This window comes from Micromys minutus (genome assembly GCF_963924665.1).
Source record: "Micromys minutus genome assembly, chromosome: 5".
NCBI lineage: Eukaryota > Metazoa > Chordata > Mammalia > Rodentia > Muridae > Micromys > Micromys minutus.
The window spans coordinates 71,320,428-71,328,275 of record NC_137974.1 but is presented as its reverse complement, the minus strand read 5'-3'; positions in this window follow the sequence as shown (position 1 = coordinate 71,328,275).

The following is a 7,848-nucleotide window of genomic DNA, read 5'->3' as shown; positions in this document are numbered from 1 at the left end:
GACAATCTATATGCTTTATGGAAACACTAACAAAAATATCTAAGTTATTCTGTTTTGAGAAAGAGATTTGTGTAGCTAAGGATAGTGTAGATTTTTGATATAGCCAAGGAAAATCCAGAAGTGTTGATCAATCAGTGTTTTCATTTTCAGGGCAGAAGGGTTGCACCTTTAAGAGTTCACACCTATTTACAAAATGGTGAGAAATTATGGGCCATTTGCGTTGATGCAATTATTCTACCAATTGAGGTACATCCTGCCCCTTAGACTGTCCTTTGAAGTTGACTTTAAACTTTATTTTTGTTGTCTTAAGGATGAAAAGAATGATATCACAATTATCAACAAGAACTTAAGACAACTAACACATTTAGACTGTGCCTAGTTCTACATAGAAGATAAAAGGATCTACCAACCTGCATTCTTTCATATAAAATTAATTATTATTTCAATCTCAAACAGGAAACCATTTAGCTCATTTTAAACGTGAACACAAAATGTGTGTGTTTTTATATGTATATATAACATGGGATCAAGCCAGAAGAAAGCCTTTGTCAGCCTACTGGCTACTAATCCAAGATTTTCTCAGTGTGAGCTTTTAAGCATAACCAGAAATTCCTGGGTTAACAGATCTCAATTAACAAAAAATGTTAGCCAGAAGCAGAAAATTGGAAGCTAAAAGAAAGGTCAATACATAAAGGGACATTTTCAAAACCATAACTTTGATAGATTAGGTAATTGTTTTAGTTTTGGCAGATTTGCTGTTTATATGCTGGGTTCCTAGGAATTAACGGTACTTCCATTTTTGTGTAAGTTGTTCTAACGTCTGGGATTTTGTTACATCATTGCAATGAATATGAGGAGCTTCTACTATTTCTGAGAAACTACAGGAATTCAAAGCATACTTTCTTTTTTATAACATTTTTATTAGCGTTTACTATATATAACTTGTATTTTTGTAAGGTGACAGGAACAATTTATAGCAACTCAAAAGATCTTTAACAGGGTATAGGTGTTAAATGATTCAAACCTAACATTTTATAAAACAAAACAAAACATCAACTACTGGCAATCACTAGAGACAGTATAAGGGATAACACAAAATGAAAATATTTGTTGATGCTCAAATGAAAGACATATTTCCCCTTCCTGTCTTGTACTGGATAGAGTTCTCACTATCTCCTGTTTCCTCAAAGCCCATTCTGTCTGAGTTTTTGTGCATTCTTAAGTCATAGCTTCTCAGAGGTGTAGGCAGACATTTCTCATGGTTGATCTTTATTTTTTATGTTCCTCTCTCTCTCTCTCTCTCTCTCTCTCTCTCTCTCTCTCTCTCTCTCTCTCTCTCTCTCTCTCTCTCTCTCTCTCTCACACACACACACACACACACACACACACTCACACACACACACACACACACAGAAACCACAAATACTTACAGGCACATAGATTTATTGGTATGTGTGTAGGAGATGTGTATAATCATAAACAGAGAAACATGACTTGTGTCATAATGCTTGTTGTAAGAACCATAGACTGTCTTAACAAAGACCTTGCTGCTAATCACAAAACAAATGATCTTAGGACTTTTATGCGCAAAAGCACATAGTCATAGGCAGAGGAGGCAGGATTCAGATGCATGCAAATGTCAGACTGAGCTCAGGGACCCCAATGGAGAATTTGGGGCAAGGACTGAAAGAGTTGAAGGGGTTTGCAACCCTATAGGAAGAACAACAATGTCAGCCAACCAAACCAAAGGTCCCAAAGAGTAAACTACCAACCAAAGAGTACACGTTCGGGGACCCATGGGTCTGACCGGATATTTATCAGGGGATTGACTTATTTGGCATCAATTCAAGGGAGCCCCTTAGTCCTGTGGAATCTTGATGATCCGGGGTAAGGGAATGATAGTTTTGTGAGGTAAGATTAGGCTGGTGTGAGAAAGATCACCATCATAAAGATGGAGAAATGGGGGAAAAAGGAGAAGGGGTTTATAGAGAAGAAACTGGGAATGGGAGATAACATTTTAAATGTAAATAAATAAAATAACCAATTTAAAAATGGTTGCAGATACGTTCTTTCATGCCAGAGTTCACAGTAAGCATTACTTCTAATAGATCTCTTTATTATTAGGTGGTATCCACTATAGCTGGATATTTGGTTTTGCAGTTTCTTTTAGAAACAAACATACATGGAAGATAGCAGTATTTCAAGACCCAGGAAGAAGAAAGGTCAAGCTTATTCGCCTCTGTGGAAACCCTTGCAGACCTCGTTGCACTGTAGTAATGCAATAAATGTTTCACAATGATCAATACTAATTGTTGAACTTTTAAAAGCATAAGTTCAAAGGTTGTGGCTTCAGCTCAATAGTAGAATGCTTAGCTGCCATATGCAGGACCTGAATTCTATAAACAGCAAGAAGAGACTGTTGTTTTAGTCATCATTTCTAAACCAATATTTTCAACACCATGAAATCCTTTGTTTAAAGATTCTAATCTTCTCATGGTAAGTATAATAATTTGCCATGAACTTTGTGACTTAAAACAATAGGAATATTATTTACATCAGTTGGGTAGGCTTGGCTCTCACTGGATTGCTAGGTAAAGTGATTCTCTGTATCTGTGATCCTAGTGACTGCCAGAATTCTGGAATTTGTGACTACAGAACTCCAATTTCTACACCTATGTTATAAAGAATCATTTTTCCTGTAAATCTACAAAATCATCTGAGACAATAATGACATAACCTAGTGGAATTTACAGGGTAACTTCTCTTTAAAATGACATTCATATGTTTTGTTTTATAAATAAATATTCATAGAGTCTTGGAATTATTGTATGCAAATGACATTTTTGGGAGTTACATTGAATTATATGATTAGTGTATATATATTTGTATGTATACATATTTAGTTCTAAGAGTTTTGTTGATATCAGTACACGTATTTTAATGAAATATTATTAAAGCAAGAATAATTCAATTTTTATGAGTTTTTTTGCTTGTATATCCTTATAGCTAAATAAATTTATATCATGTATAAATTTATAAAATTTTCAAGAATCTACTGAAGAAATTAAAATATAGAAACTCAAAATTACAGCAGACTTGATGAATTTGATTAGAAACAAAAGAACTCTTCCAGAAAATAAATTTTACACCCAGATTCTGTGGTCAGCTTGGAGATAGAATGGAAAAAAATAGAAATAAATAAATAAAGGCCTTATTTTTTTTCTTTTTTTATTGAATGATCTCTGTGTTTACATTTCAAATGTTATCCCCTTTTCCCCTACTCCCATTCCTCTGCTTCCACTTGTTTCTATGAAGGTGCTCTCTCTCCAAACCACCCTCTCCGCCTCAGAGTCTTGGAGTTCCCCTACACTGGGAAAAAGCACCTTCACTGGACAAAAGGCCTCTTCTTGAATTGATGAAAGCAATTTCAATTCTCTGCTGCATATGCAACTGGAGTCATAAATCTCTCAATGATTTGGTGTTTTTGTCCCTGGGAGCTGTGGTGGATTTTGTTAGTTGATCATTATTTCTTCCCATGGGGTTGGAAACCCTTTCAGGTCCTTCAGTCCTTTCTCTAGATCTTTCATTGGGGTCCCTGTGTTCAGTCTGATGGTTAGTTGCAATCGTCTTCAACTGTATCTATATGACTCTAGAAGAGTCTCTGAGGAGGAAACCATATCTGACTCCTGCCAGTGTGCACTTCTTGGCATCAGGAATAGTGCTTGGGTTTAGTTGGGTTGCGTATGCATTGGATCCCCAGGTGAGGCAGTCTCAGAATGATCTTTCTCTTTTCTTTTCTTTCTTTCTTTCTTTCTTTTCTTTTCTTTTTTTTTTTTTTTTTTTTTTTGAAATAAAGTTACTGAAAACACACATGGTATGTACTCACTGATAAGCAGATACCAGCCCCTAAAAGCTCTGATTTCCCAAGAAACAACTTACAATTCACAGACCTTATGAAGCTCAAAAAGAAGAAAGGTCAGAATCTGGATGACTCAGTCCTTTTTAGAAGGTAGAACAAAACACTCACAGGGAGAAATGACAAGGTCAAATAGAGGAGCAGAGATCGAATAAAAGATCAATCAAAGACCACCTCACCTTGGAATCTAACCCATATGCAGCTACCAAAACCAAGCACTATTGCTAAAGCCAAGAAGTGATTGCTGTCAGGAACCAGATATGTATACCTTCTTGGAGGCTCTGCCAGAGTCATTCAGATACAACTGAGGATGCTTGCAGCTAACCACAGGACTGAACATGGGGACCCCAATGAAGGTGTTAGAGAAAAAACTGAAGGAGCTGAGTTTGCAGCCTCATAGGAAGAACAACATTATCAACCAAGCAAACCCTGCAAAACAACAATCACTGAGCACACATGGAGGGGCCCATGGCTCCAGTTGCATGTGTAGCAAAGGATGGCATTGTTTGGCATCAATGGAAGAAGAGGCCTTTGGTACAGTGAAGCTGCTTTTTCACAGTGTAGGGAAATGCCAAGGTATTTGGAAATGTAAGGTAACTGGGAGAGGGAGCATATTCTTGGAAATAAATGGAGGGGAGGGGGATGGTAGGGGTGAGAATGGGGATAACATTTGAAATGTAAATAAAGAGAATATCCAATAAAATAATTTTAAAAAGGAAAAATAAAGGTTTTTATGCTCTCTCTCTGTCTCTTTCCCTCCCTCTTTCTCCCCACCCCTGTCTCTCTCGCTCTCCACCCCTTCCCTCTCACTCCTCTCTTTTACCTTCCTCTCCCCTCTCTCTTAGGACTGTAAGTGTGTGTGTGTGTGTGTGTGTGTGTGTGTGTGTGTGTGTGTGCATGTGTGTGTTCATGAACATACACCAACAAGCTCATAGGTGTACATAGAGGTGTAGGCAGAAAAAAAGTTTCATCTCACAAATTGATACATTCCCTAGAACAGCCTATTAGCTAGACCAGAAATAGGATGAGGGCACAGTTAAATTAAAATTCTTTTTGGATGGATGCCATAAACAATTTGATAACAAAATGCCTGTGTTTTTAGGCAACATTGCACATTTTTAAACAAAAATAACAGTTTGGTGCTTATAAATGGTTTGTTTTCTACAAATATTTAAATTAATTAAGAAAAAATACTTTTTTATCAGTTTTCATTTCATGCAAAGTAGGAAATTCCACAACAAATGTAATCAGTAAATATGGCCTGATATAATGTTTCTTGATCTGTTAATTATTTCCCAGGATAGATTCATAGATATTAATTGTACGTCAAAACAATAAAAAATTATCCAGTTTTTGTATATCTAATATTTTAAAAACAAGAAGCAATAAAGCTATCAACTCTTTCTTCGTTCATTGCCCTGAATAGTATCCTTCTTCTCTTCAGTTTCACTGTGGTTGCTTTCTGTTTAGTACAGTAAATCCCCTCTGACTGGATTTGGACACGGATGTGCAGAAGTATCTATTGTCCTTCCCTCAACAGAAGTTTACAGAGCAGATGGTGGAAATGCCCCAGCATACATTTGTGAGATCGAAATAAATGTAATCTGCCAGAATGCTGAAAATTGTTGGCACTTTGTCAAATTATATCAATGACAGGTTGTAAAGAATTTAAACACACACACACAAATTCATTGTTTTGCTTTTATTTCGTAAGTCTCTGTCCCATTTTAGTAAAGTATGATGTAATTATTTCACCTTACAAAAATAGACATTATCTTCAGGCTTTCTTCTTACCTTTGTCTGAAGCAGCAGTCTCCAGGCATCTCCTATGACCTAACCCCTTCTTCTCTTTCTTTGCCCTCCCCCATCCCTTTGCCTTTCTCTCCCTTCTCTAACAGCTTCAAATATTTAAATTATTCTCATCCCCACAGATAAAATTAATGTTTTCTAGGTTTATATTAAATTTGTAAGACAATTAGTTGGAAACAATTAAGTTAGTTTGGTTGATCATAATTAATACATTTCCCCAACATATATTTGCAAGTAGAAGGAATTATTTTAAAATACAGACCACTGAAGAAAACCACAACACAGGTGGCTGACCTAGCCTTTCAGCAGTTCTTTAATAAAATAAACAAAAGAATACAAAAAGAAACAAAGCTGTAGAAATCCATTTTATCTATTTCTGTATCCTTTGTTACCTGCTCTATAGTTCTGGTGATACTTTGTTCTTGGGTATCCTCTTAGGAGGAGGTGACACAAAAGCCTTGGTCACATTAGACTTTCAACTGGACTTCCCACTGGGAAAGGGTTACTGAGAGACAGAAAGCAGGAAACAGAGGGCATCTCACCTAAGTTGACCAAAAGGGGAAGAAATGAAGCTGAGGTGACTGAGGGACTGAGGAGGGCTTTGTGTTAATGAACACTTTCTCCATTATCTCCTGCTTCACATAAAGGTGCTCAGAACCTTGTGGTGTGCTTAGAGTGTAAATAGTTCAGGGCAGTTCTGTTTACATTACCTATACTTAAAACCTATTCTTTTCTTTTCCTTCCTTTGCTTATGCACAAACATGTTCTTATGCTGAGAAAAAAAAAAAAGATTTGGCTGATTTCATGAGAAAAAAATTCAGGTATATAGAAAGAGATTAATTATGACTAAAATCTCAATGGAGGTTATATGTTCGTTAAATTTCTTATTAGCCTTTGATTTATATATTAATATAGTTACATACAATATATTTACACATAATTGCTTTGCTTTTCCAACTTTCTGGAACAAAGTTTTTTCAAATGTCCCAATGATTTCTTAAATTTCCACAATTTTTGTTGTTATCATTCTATTTTTTCTCTAATTTTGCTAATTTGGGTATTCTCTATATATTAGTTAATTTGCAAGGAATCTGTCAAACTCCTAGTTTTTGTGAAAGAACTCATTTTTTGTTTCATTGATTCATTATGTTGATGTTGTTTTTTTTTTTTTTTTATTTCCTTCTATTGTATGTGTGAGTCAATATGTGACTTAAGTTATAGTATTTCTTTTGTGAACATGGTGTCCTAGTTTATGGTACAGTGATGTTAATAATTGAAATATCTTAAGATTAATTTTAGTTTGAAATCTAGTTTGTCAGATATTAAAATGGCTAAACAGTCTTGAATTTTCAGGTTGATATTATTGGGATATCATATTTCAATCTTGACTCTGAGGTGATACATTTCTTGATGAGTTTCTTGATGCAGTAAAAGGTTTTGGGTTATTTTGTTTGTTTGTTTTGTTTTGTTTTGTTTTTTCCACTTCAGATTTTATTACCCTCATGGTCCACTCTTCTACTGTTCCACATCCCAAGCCTCCTCCCCCAACCCTGTCTCCAAAAGGATGTCTCTACCTGATTCACCCTCCCACACCTCCAAACTCCCTGGGGCCTCAAGTCTCTTGAGGGTTGTTGGGTGTACCTTCTCTGACTGAACACCCACCTGGTAATCCTCTGCTGTGTGTGTATGGGGGACCTCATATCAGCCGGTGTATGTTGCCTGGTTGGTGATCCAGTGTCTGAGAAATCTCAGGAGTCCAGTTTAACTGAAACTACTGTCTTAGTGTTTTACTGCTGTGAAGAGACACCATGACCAATGAACATTTTATAAAGAACAACGTTTAATTGGGGCAGGCTTACAGGTTCAGAAGTTCAGTCTAGTAACATCAATGTGGGAACATGGCAGCATCAGACAGTCATGATACAGGCAGAGCTGAGAGTTCCACATCTTCATCAGAAGGAAGCCAGGAACAGAGTGACATCCTCAGGCAGCTAGGAGTGTCTCCAAGCCCACCCCCAGAGTGGCACACTTCCTCCAAGGCCACACATTCTAAGATTGCCACTCCCTAGATCAAGCATATGCAAACTGTGATACTACTGGACTACAAGTTCTTTTACTTGGCC